Below are 12070 nucleotides of genomic sequence, written 5' to 3' on the forward strand. Positions count from 1 at the left end.
GGTGCTGCAGCAAATACAGGCAATTGTTGTCTTGCCAAGGGCCCAGAAGGAAGAAGCTGCAGCTACCCAGAAAACCCAGTTAATTCCTTGAACCGATTTATTTACACAACCTCCAGATGAGTACACATAACATTGCCTTTGGAAATGATCCAGCTCCTCACTTGGAGCTGAAGGAGAAGGGCAAACCTCCTTTGAGAGGCCATGGCCGCCTGTTAATCTGCTGCAAGGTCTGCAGGAAGCGGGATGATGGCCTTGTCACAGCACGGGGCTGCCCTGGCACAGCCTGCCATGCCAACCCATGCTCAGTGGTGCCTGTTCAGTCCTGAGTGGGAGCAGCAGTGCCTCGAATCTCCTGCTGACTCGGGTGCTCTTGCCTGAGCCGCCTCTGCAGAGGAGACTTCGTGTTTTCTGTGTGGTTTGTGAGTCTACCAGGGTGTGAATGGGCCATTCACTATATGCTATTCTTCACACACCCCCCCTCCCCAACTGGTGAGGAAACATGGAGGAATGCTGGAGATTTCAGTGAGTTCCAGCCGGATGTGCAGGAGTCAGAGGCTCCTTCAGGGTAGCAAGAAAATGGCAATTTAGCAATAAAAAGGATGAGGGAGCCTGCATAACGAGACGAGGCTGTCGCTGAGGAGTGGTGGGCATATGTGCACACACAGACGCTGCTACACAGGCACACTGCTACCCCAATCCCAAGGCTTTCCTCAGCGGAATCCTTCAATCCAGCCAGAGCAACCAGGACAAACACTGCCAGTGTGCCCACTGGCTAGGCTGGCCTGGCCGAAGGCCAAGAGCAATAAACAGAAGGCAGTGGGATCCCCACTGAGCAGACCTGGGACACTGGGGCTTTTTGCAGGCTCTTCATTGGGGACATAATTACTGTCACTGTCTTCCCAGGCCTTGAGTAAATTCCGCAGCACTGGGGCGGCCGAAGGAATTAAAACTCCTGGTAGTGGGAGAATTTCTCCAGGTGCCTGTGGGAGAAAGAAAGTGCTAAGGGAGAGAGCAAGGAGAAAAGAGATGTGTGGGAACTGAGACAGATCAAAGCAAAGATGTATCAACTGAGTAGAGGTAAAATATTGTAAAGGAGACAAAAAGGAGTGTAAAGGCTTCAAAGAAAGAGGATAATGAGGAATGGGAGGGAAGCACACAGAGACCCAAGTAAAGCAATCTCTGGCTGCTTCCCCATGTTTTACAGTGCAGTAAGTCCAGGGCCATCTGTGAAGTCTTAAAAGAGGGGCAGGAGAGCAAAATGCATTCCTCTTTCATCATACAGAATTGTTCTAGAGAAGGAGGACCCCTGAAACTATAGACCTGTCAGTCTCACTTCAGTGCTCGATAAAATCATGGAAAAGACTATTTTGGGAAGTACTGAAAAACACTTGCACAACACAGTCACTGGTCAGAGCCACCACAGCTCCATGAGGGGAAAGCCCTGCTTGTCAAACCTGATTTCCTTCTACAAGGATAAACCACCCAGTTGATGTAGGAAAGCTAGTAGATGTAATTTTTTGGACTTCAGCAAAGCTTTCGATACTGTCTCTCATGGTATGCTTCTTGACAATATGTTTAGCATACAGCTGAATAACCGTATTATGTGATGGGTGAGAAACTGGTTTGTGGGTCAGGCACAAAGAATCATAGTGAATAGAGTAACAGCAGGCTGGTATCCAGTCACTATGGGGGTTCCACAGGGCTCCATCCTCAGACCAGTTCCCTTATAAATCTTCATAAACCACTTGGATGCAAGACTTGAAGGAATACTAAATAAGTTTGCCGAGGACACTAAATTGGGTGGAGCTGTTGACTCATTCGAGGGCAGAGAAGCCCTGCAGAGAGACCTCAACAAATTAGAGGACTTGGAAATTAGCAACCATATGAAGTTCAACAAGGAGAAGTGCTGGATCCTGCACCTTGGATGGGGCAACCCTGGATGTTCGTACAGACTGGTGGATGAAATGTTGGAAAGCAGTACCATGGAAAGGGACCTGGGGGTCCTGGTCGACAGCAAGTTGAACATGAGTCAGTAGCACCCTGGCCGCCAGGAGGGCCAACCGTGTCCTGGGGGGCATCAGGCAAAGCATTGCCAGCCGGTCAAGGGAAGAGATTGTCCTGCTCTGCTCTGCAGTGGTGTGGCCTCACCTTGAGTCCTGAGTGCAGTTTTGGGTGCCACAATATAAAAAAGATATTAAGCTATTGGAGAGTGTCCAGAAGAGGGCAATGAAGATGGTGAAGATGAGGAGGGCTGAGATCCCTTGGTTTGTTCAGCCTGAAGAGGAGACTGAGGGAAGAACTGATTGTGGTCTTCAGTATCCTCACAAGGAGAAGTGGAGGGGCCAGTACTGATCTCTTCACTCTTGTGACCAGTAACAGGACTTGAGGAAATGGCATAAAGCTGAGTTGGATATCAGGAAAAAATTTTTCACCCAGAGGGTTGTTGAGAACTGGAACAGACTCCCTAGGGAAGTGGTCACAGCACGAAGCCTGACAGAGTTCAAGAAGCATTCAGACAATGGTCTCAGTCACATGGTGTGGCTCTTGGGGTATCCTGTGCAAGGCCAAGAGTTGGCCTTAATGATCCTGACGGGTTCCTTCCAACTTAGCATATTCTATGAGGTCAAAAAGGAAAAAAAGAAAAATAAAATAAGAGAAAAGCAGTATCAACAGAATAAATAGATGTAATAAAGGCTGGTATTTTGAAAGTTGCTTGAAAGTGTTTGAAAGTCTTTCATGACAGAAAAATTGTGGGAGTGAGAAAGGGAAGGTTCTAAATAAATGTAGGGGAGACATGACAAAAAGACAAGCATTTTAAAGTTAACATATTATGTTACTTGAAAAAGTTTTGGGAATGACCCTTGCTTACATATTTAAGTCAGAATGAGAGAGAGCCGCCACAGTTCTGGAGGAGCAGGAACACTTGTGACTCAGCTGTAACACTTCCATGTCAGGAGAAAAAGCATCATTTTTTCCATCCCTATACGAACCTCAGTGAAAGAATAAGAGAGAAGTAAATGCCTTTTGCCTTAATGTCTAGAAAAAAAATAAATCAAGGGATTAAACGGATGATGAGTACTTGCAATTTGCGGGCCAGATTTTAGATACAAGAGCCTCATAAATAAGCATGATGGGCATAAGGGCTCAGAAATTTTGGCCTTTGGTCAGTCATACCAGTGGACTTCTTTAGGCCTCCTGGATGAGATTTTCAATATCCTAAAAGCAAAAACATTAAAAAAAAAAAAGGCTATTGAGAGCAGTTCCTTCAGAAAGCAAAAGCATGGTCTGCGAGCTAAGCTTTTCACAGCCCTGCATGTGTGAGCTCCCCTCTGCCAGTGAGGGTCAGGTCCACTGCAGCAGCTCCTCCTCACCACAGAGACTGGGTACAGACTGCCACTTCCATAAAAGAACAGTGAGTCTGATCTATCAGTTGCCTCTCAGGGGACTTATGGGGCCAGCGGCACATGACAGTGACTGCAAAATCACTAACACAGCAGCAAAAATCTCACTACATTGGTGGAATTTATAAAATTAACAGGCAGTACACTGTGGCTACTTTGATCAAGAGACTGTTCAGTACAAGGAGGGACAACACTTGGATTTACGAGGTAGGACAGCTTCTTAGATGCAGGCAGTTTCTTCCAGAGAGCGGAGTGAGAGAGCACCCATCACTGCTACGAAATTTCTGACAAAAGTTGATGTTCCAGTGAAATTAGTCCAGACTTCTAAATTTCTCTTTGAGGAAAAAGAATCTAAGTTTACAATGGAAGGGTGGAGAATCTTTATTTATGGATATTTTTATGAATAGATAAGTCACATGTCTGTCAGCAGTTATCTAACAGAGCTGGTTTTGCTTTGGGCTGGTCTCACTAGAAGACCACTGTAGGTCCCTTTCTAGATAAAAAGATTATATCACATACTTCATTTGCACTTAATGTTAGGAATTGCATTTCTTTTTTCCCCAGCATTTCAAATACTGTACAAGAACTTTATGATTACAAATTAATTGGTTTTTTATGATCTGTGGTGGTTGGACTGCAATTAATCTGTGATAATAGCTAATGTTGTCCTTGCATTAGCCACTAACACCTTATCTACACTCAATTCATCCTTAGCAAAAACCCATGCATTCTAATGAAATGAATTTATTATGGACATCTCAAATGCATTATTATTGCAGACAAGTCCTAAGTGATTTTGTTTATTTCTCTGCTATTCTCCTACTGTCAAGGCCGTTTCTTCTGTCTTCTTTCATGATCTATGTTACAGAGATCAAAATCTGCATCTCCATTTCATCAGCTGGAAAAAAGGTGCTGGAGGGCCACATGACCACTGTCTTTCTGTGTATAACCCAAGACACTGATTCTACAAAATTTTCCATCATGTTGTGTAAGAACTAATGTATTCTAAAAAGAAATGGCAAAGCTCAAGCAGATGCATTCTTCATATTTCAGTACTAGTTAGGTGGTGAACAGTAGCTGGGAAAAAAGTGAAGACTTTCATTACTGACTGAACATACTTATAGTACCTTAAGTGTTAATGGCATCCAACACATCAAGTATACGAATTAAAGGAAAAACATCATGAGAATGAAGGCTTCATGATTTCAGCTCATAGACCTGTACCCCCAAAAAGAGATGTAGAGAAAGCAAATCAGATCATGCTTAACTCATGCCATCTGCAAGCTCTTGCAGAGGATTTGTGCTACAGGTAGACACAAAGTCTTAAGATTCAGGATAGGTTGTTTACTATGTGTGAAGCAAAAGACTGCTTTTGGTGATCCACTTGAGGACAAAATACACACAAAGAGAAGATTTACTTGTACTTATAGATGTGTTAATAGCTGTAACACTTCTTTTACTAAGGGTTTATCAGTACCAGCGTTCAAGTCTCTAAGGTATATAACTAATATGAGACAAGTTATGTTACCTTTACAGTTTCGGAGACTATCAGATTATGCCCTGAACTGGGTCCTACCACTGTACCATTACGCATAAGGGAGAATGGGAAAGAGTAAATGGTTGACTAAAAGCTATGTACTAAACCAGAAGCTGAATAGAATTAAATTTTTGCCTGCATAATCTTAGTCCACTGAGTCGCTCAGCCTCTCCAGAGCTGCAGACATTTAGGAATAATTTGCTGGAAATTTCTTCTCAAGACTTTACCCCTTGGTTTAAAGATGCATTATTTCTTGTTGCCCTTTCCACTCTGTAGAAAATAAGGGATGGACAAACGGATGGCTGATTGCATTCCAGATACAGCACAGTCAGTTTAAAATGTGCCCAGAGCTGAGTCTTACATAGGCTCAGATGTGTTTGTTTGACAATGCTGCTGGTTTGACAAGAGGTTACAGCCAGTTCTTGGGCTGTCTCTTCAGCCAGACCTCTCTCAGTTTATCCAGGCTGATGCCATCTCCTCCACCTCTATCTTCAGGCAGTCCTAGTACATGGTACTGGCCATAGAGTCCAAAAATGAGGAGTCCTTTCACCTCATGGTCCTCCTCTAGCATTCTGGAAAAGGGCTGGTTCATCTTTAGGGAACTGCAACCAAGCTGAGCACAGGCCTGTCTTCTCATCAACCCCTCACAAGTCCAAGCTAGATTTGTAAAACCATATGAAGTATGGCTAGTAGCAAAGTCCCTTGGCAGGGTTATGTATTTCAGGACCGCTTAGAAAGTCAAAATTACTCATATTGCAAATCTTTCTAAAAGACACCAAGGAATAAATTCTGTGGCCACACAAGAACTCCAAAACAGGAGGACACAAAAGACTTGGTTAAAGACTCAGTATTGCAAGAACCTCCTCATGAAAATAGAGCACAGGCCTCACAATACACTTCTGGGACTGATAGAAGCTTTCATAAGCCTCTGGCCATGACTTTGTAACCCCTTTCTCAGATGAGCAGGCCTTACTCAGGCAAATCAAATAGGAAGCCTGGTATGGATAGCAGCTTTCAGCTCTTGCTGCTGTGTTCTGCTCACATTGCTTTACACAGTACTACTGTGTGACTTCTTATGCCCCAGCACCGTGAGAGTTGGACACAAGCAATACCCAGAGAACCACATCTGCTGCACACCCCCAGCAGAAAGTTTCTTCCTGCAGGATCCCCAGCTTACTTCATGCCACAGCACTGGGAGAAGGACTGGGTAGTTCGCAGAGAGGTGTCAGAAGTGGTTTGCATTGTGCTCACACATACAGTATACAGTGCGGGGACCAAATTGTTATTCTGCATCTACAATGTCTCTCTTACGTAGGCTCAGATCAATATGCACTGTTTCCAATATGACCTTCATGGTGAGTACTGCCACATGGAGAACACATGATAGCTCTTACATCAATAAAAAAATTGTTTAATAGCAGCTTTTAGCTGTAGTTATTATTTTATATCATGGGTTTTTTCCTGAGGCTATTTGTGTTGTGATCCAATCTTCCTTGTTAGCCATATAGCAACTTCCTAGTTGGTTGATGAAGTTTCTTAAAATAACTAAGTGATGAAAACAGAGCTGATGATGTGTTTATCTTCTGGCCTTTTAATGTGATGTGCTACCTTCTAAACTGAAACATGAAATTTTTCCTGCTGTCTCTGGTTACTTTGTTGTTTTTTTCACCTTAGTCTCCACTCTTCCTTTTTTTATCCACAGCTTGACCCAGATAGCACATCGCTCAAAAGTTACATCTGACTTGAGTTCAGAATCTATATTATTCAAGTGACTTTGCTCTTCACATTAAGTAAAATGGTTTAGCTCCACAGCTTTTGATTAAAGAAAATGAAAGATCAAATCATTTATCTTTGAGTTATGATGTTGATAAGGGCCACAATCCTTAAGGAGGAGAATTATTAAAACGTCATACACTAAGCTGTTCATTATTCTGCAGTCTTGCAGCATTCCTTTCTGTTAACACAGAATGATACATTATTTGCAAAAAAACCCAAGTCACTGAAATTAAAGAAAATTATTGAACACACAAGACGTGCATAAATCAGACTGATCCTGAATCTGGACAGAAAAGCATGAAGTTCAACTTCTACTTTTGAAGAACAAACATCTGTTAGCATGTTTTTCTTGCGGGACAGAGGCTGAGCAGTGATCCTGCAACATCAAAAACCTCGTTCTCTAATCTTTGCAGAACCTGCTATTGCATGATTGTGGAAGCCCCTACCTTCCTATTTGCTTCCCTGGAGTGACGGCAAAGTCTTTCCTTATCCCACCACTGCCACTGTCACCAACACAGTGGGGTGGCCCAGCCTCTCCTCAGAAGGAAGAACCCATTGCTGACACACATTTTGTTTCGAATCAGAAGACTATTTCTGGATACCACAGGGCTGACTCACCAGCCTGAGTTCAAATCCCCAACCACAGGATTCAGTTCCTTTTGCTTTATTGCTTTGGTTTTACTTCTTCATAATAAAAGAAGAAGCTTCTGAGCACATGCTGAACATATCCTCAATGTCTTTCCTCTCTGGGCTGAGCACAGGCTTGGCAAAAACCTTTCTCTCTGCCTACATGATTTTGGAGTTTAGAGAAGCCATCCTTTTTTCTCTTCCTTCATCCCAGGTCCACAGATATCAACACAAATATCCAAGAGTCAAGAATAAAGGAAGTTCGTCACCCATCCAAGATCAGTGTTCCTTGCTGACGTAAATATCACATGATCTCCAAGTGTATTGTCTTGAAGGCAGGCCTTGGCAATCACTTGTCAGTCAGTGGCTAGAAACTTTAATTTCATCACTGTGAGGGATTCTCATGGCAGAACTAGACCCCATGGAGCTGTTATTTGAAGACCTATTTGTAAAGAATGTTTAAAGGGTCTGGCTAGCAAAGGAGCCTACAGGCCTACTGGATCACCAGTTCCAGTCTCCTCCTGTCATGGGCAATCCTGTCTTGTGATTTTTTTTAATTACCAAAGACGTAAATTTAAATTAATCATTTGTTGCCCAAGAGAAATAAAGGCATTTGAAAGATCTGAAAATCTTTTTCTGGGTTCTGGTCTAAATTTTATTTACAGGCAATCTCTACCCATCTATTTCTGTGTCAAATATAGTCTTCATACTGAATAACTTGTCTCCCTCCTCAGCGCTCACCCCTCAGTGTATTTATAGTCAACTCTCACGGCTATCCCCAGACTTTATTTTGCTGGGCTAGACAAGCCATGCTGTTTTAACATCTTCGTTTTTCTTTCAATCATTGCTATCACTCTGTTTATATCTATTCATCATTTCAGTGTTCTACTTCTCCTGGACATCTGACTGTTTGACACAGGACCACAGGCAACTCAAGAGGAAGTTTCACCTTGGCCTGATACCATGTTATAAACACTTTTTCACAAAGAATATTCCATTCAGGTTGGCTTTTGTCTTTTTGACGGGGACATCACATGGGCAGCCTAATAATCTTCCTGTAGTGGACTAAGACACCTATGTCTGTCTTCTCTCCTGGTAGGTGCCTATAATGAGAGTGAGTGCACACATCAGGGATGTGCTTCATCAAACTGGTGCTCTCAATCCCACTGTTTCAAATACTTGGGGATTTGGCAACGAGGTAACATGACAGACTATCACATCAAGATGTATGGTCCAGAGGGATGTGCTTGCATGGAGCAGGGAGATGCCTCCAAGGTGCAGGTTGGCACCTGGGCACCCAGGATCATTAAAATATGAACAGCTGTTTAGCAACTTTGAGGAATCATCAGAGGTAGCATAGATCAAGTTCGCTTCAGATAGGCTAATAGAAAATTAGCTAGCAAAAAAACATTGGAGGGAGCAGGTTCAGAAGAGAACTGAAACCAAGTTTTTCTCTAATGGGGGATTAGAAAGCAAACTTAGTTTTAGCTGGTCAACAGATACATTATTTAAGTTGCATTGATTGGGATTATTAAATCATTATCTATTACCTTATTTAGATTAAGACAATTTCCTGTTAGTGGAAGCAGTATTAGAAGAATAGCATAACTTTCCTGTCCCTCAGTATGTGTATGGAAGTCCTTCTTTCCTTGCACCTTTCTCACTGCAGCCGGGCTGCTGCACAGCAGGGAGGGCAAATCCTTGGGCTGAGAGAGCAGCAGCATACAAGAATGTAACAGTACAGCATAGTTAGGGGTTACACATCCATGTATGAGAAGAGTGTTCTCTGGTTCCAGCTCTCTGCTCTCTGGATTGATTCTGTATCTAGCATTGGACTGTCATTTGTTTAAATCTTTGTTTAAGTTATTGAGATAAGACTTACAAAGAGAATACCAACAAATTTTGAAGGATGAGGACTTTTTTTCATCTGTGCTCATATTCAGCTGAAAACTATGATTTTACTTTTAACATTTGTAATCCAAGACTGTTTCTATATCACCCCAAATATTCAGATATGCTGTAAGTACTCTTACATTGTTTCTAAATTTTTTTTTTCAAAAATTGACTTTAAAAAAATGATAAATAACCTGGGATTTACTGACCTCTAATGGCTAAATTAGGATCTTCCACCTTTATTTAAATGTGCCACTGAAATGAAAAAATACATTTGGTAACTGCAGTTTTTTTGAGCCAAGACATTCCATTTTCAAAAACATGTCTCCTCCTTTTGGTGAAAGAGAATCAGTTATTATTTTACATGGGGTGAGTAATATTATTTTTGATTATGTGAGTAAATTATCAGTCACTTTCCCATTCCCTGTAATTACAATGATAAGGGGAACACAAGAAGCTGGGGTGTCTGGCTTAGTGCTTTTTAAACAGTTCTGCATGCTCTGCTAATGCAAAGGCAGCAGTTCCCTCAGCAATTTTAATTCTACCTATGGACAGATGAGGTTTACTGTATAAGCACATTACTGAAACATTTCACAAAAACATATGGAAAAAACAAGGAAAATCAGGACTGGAAGATGTGAGTATTGCATCATGAGCAGAATTTGTGAAGACTCTGGCTTATTCTGACCTCTGGTGACCAAAGACGCAAAACTAAACCCCAGGGAGCTCAGTGCCATGCTTTGTCTGCCCCTGCATCCTGCAGAACCCTGGCTGCAGGCAAAGGAGGAGGCTGGTGGAAGACTGGAGGCATTTTAACCTGCTTGGATTAAAATACATTAAAAATAAGCCCTGATATCATTATAGGATCTAGTTAGCTGTGAATATTTTGAGTGAAAGCTGCATTTTCCCCATCAAGGGTAGGCAAAGGGCAGTTCAGCCCTCATCTGCTATTTCCTGCTCTCCTAAAAAACAGCCCAATGGGACCACCATTTATCTGCCATCTATGGTCCCTTAGCCCAGAGAATCAGAAGTTACCATTTCTGTTTATGGCTCATAAGGTATTGATGCCTCAGAGGTTTTTTGGTTTTTTTTTTTTTTTAAACGTTTCTAGATTTTAGAAGTAGTTGTGTAATAAATTTAGATTTTAATGTAGCTGTATTATATCCCTTACCCGTAGCATAATGTTTACACATACCCAACCCTATTATCCCATTTCATATCAATCTCTCTAAAATTGTGTTAGTGTGTTTAGCCTTCTTTTCAAGAACTTCAGTTATAGAAAAACACCCTAAGGCCTGGACCAGAAGATATTACACAGACACAGTGACCTTCAAGCCCAGAAGTCTGGAGGAAGTCACAGGACTATACGTTCTGCAAAGAAGATGAAGATGAGGAAGAAGGTGTCCCAAACACCCCGAGACCCAATTCCCAAAGGGGCGTGTCAGGGGGTAGAACGGGGCAGAACCAGGGTAGACAGATCTGGGATTGGACAGACTTTATTATAAAATCATAGAGCCACTGTCTGAGCGTGTGCACATGGTATGTATTTGTCTGGGCCTACGGACTCATTAAAGGACCTGCTCTCTTTATCTTATCTTATACATTAATTTAGCCTGGAGTCTTTTTTCTGCATGGTCTTTTAGGCAACAGTGTTATCCCATTGCCAAGGAAACAGGCAGAAAAGTTTATAGAATAGATGGACAAATATTATTGAAAATAGGATAACAAACTATGCCTCACAACTGGATGTTTTCTGATGTGCACCATAATTTTTCAAGAAAATCATTGTGTTTCTTCTTGCATAGTCAGAATAAATCAATCAATTATAGTTTATCCTCAACTATCGATATGCTTCTACTATTTTTATGACAAAGCCCTTCAAAGCATTAACAACAGTTTTTTCCATGTTTACTATGTAAGATATGGGTTCACCTTTTCTGTGTTGGGTCCACCTATTCTGTGCATCTGAACAAGATGTCATATAGTATGGAATATCCCTTTGGTCAATGTCCACTCCTACCTCCTTGTGCTCTCCCAGACTTCTCTCTGGTGCAGTGGGTTAAGGAGACAGAGTGGCAAAAACTGTGATCATATGATAAATTAGTTTAGCATAGGGATTAAAATCTCTGCTTTTATCAAACTGTCATTTATCATACTTCCAAGTTATAAGTTACTTATGACTGCTCTCTAGAACCAACAATATGCTAGTAACTGTAGTTCTGGAGATCCTGTGTCAACCTCATGGAAAGAAGGGGAGTGCAACATCACAGGTTTTGAATTTTGCTCATGTCTGAGCATCAGATTTTCACAGATGATTGACTTCATACAGCTCTGCTTACCCACATCAGATCCTACAGGTAAATTAACAGGTTCATTAGCAAGGGCTCTCAAGGCCATTCATTGAACTATAATTTCCTTGTGGACATACGGTGATGATCTTACAAAAGTTGTAGAAATCTACAGCACAGACTCCTGTAAGTGTTTTTCCTTAGGATTTTTCATGTCATCAACAAAAGGTGGTTTTAGGGTGTGGGTTTCTTACTTGTTTGAGACATATGATTTAGGATGCACAGTCTACACGAACTCCTCCTCTGAGGAGGGCAGTTCTGCTCTGTAAATGTCTACTTTTAGTCTCCAGCGTGGAGACACCCAAAATCCACTTTGGGGGATCCTAACATTTGAAGGGGGCACATTGGTGTGTGATATTGGCAGCAATGGAGCAGTTGTCTCCATTTTTCCCATGCCATGTGGGGAAAAATTGAATGTAATTTTGATATTTTTGGTGGTTTTGGCTGGGGTAGAGTTAATTTTATTCACAGTAGCTAGTATGGGGCTA

At 41.9% G+C, this 12070-nt stretch overlaps 1 long non-coding RNA gene across 1 annotated transcript; it reads right to left on the minus strand.

Annotated features, from left to right (window-relative positions):
* Positions 1-2876: 2876 nt before the first annotated feature.
* On the minus strand, positions 2877-11825 carry LOC114059386. Its single transcript, XR_003571650.1, has 3 exons — positions 11777-11825; positions 3175-3216; positions 2877-2990 (listed from the first exon to the last, which is right to left on the minus strand). It is a non-coding gene; the product is annotated as an uncharacterized LOC114059386 (long non-coding RNA).
* Positions 11826-12070: the final 245 nt, after the last annotated feature.

This window comes from Empidonax traillii, unplaced genomic scaffold (assembly GCF_003031625.1).
Source record: "Empidonax traillii isolate 1590-97213 ecotype Southwest subspecies unplaced genomic scaffold, ASM303162v1 scaffold221:size740363, whole genome shotgun sequence".
In the NCBI taxonomy this organism is placed as follows: Eukaryota; Metazoa; Chordata; class Aves; order Passeriformes; family Tyrannidae; genus Empidonax; species Empidonax traillii.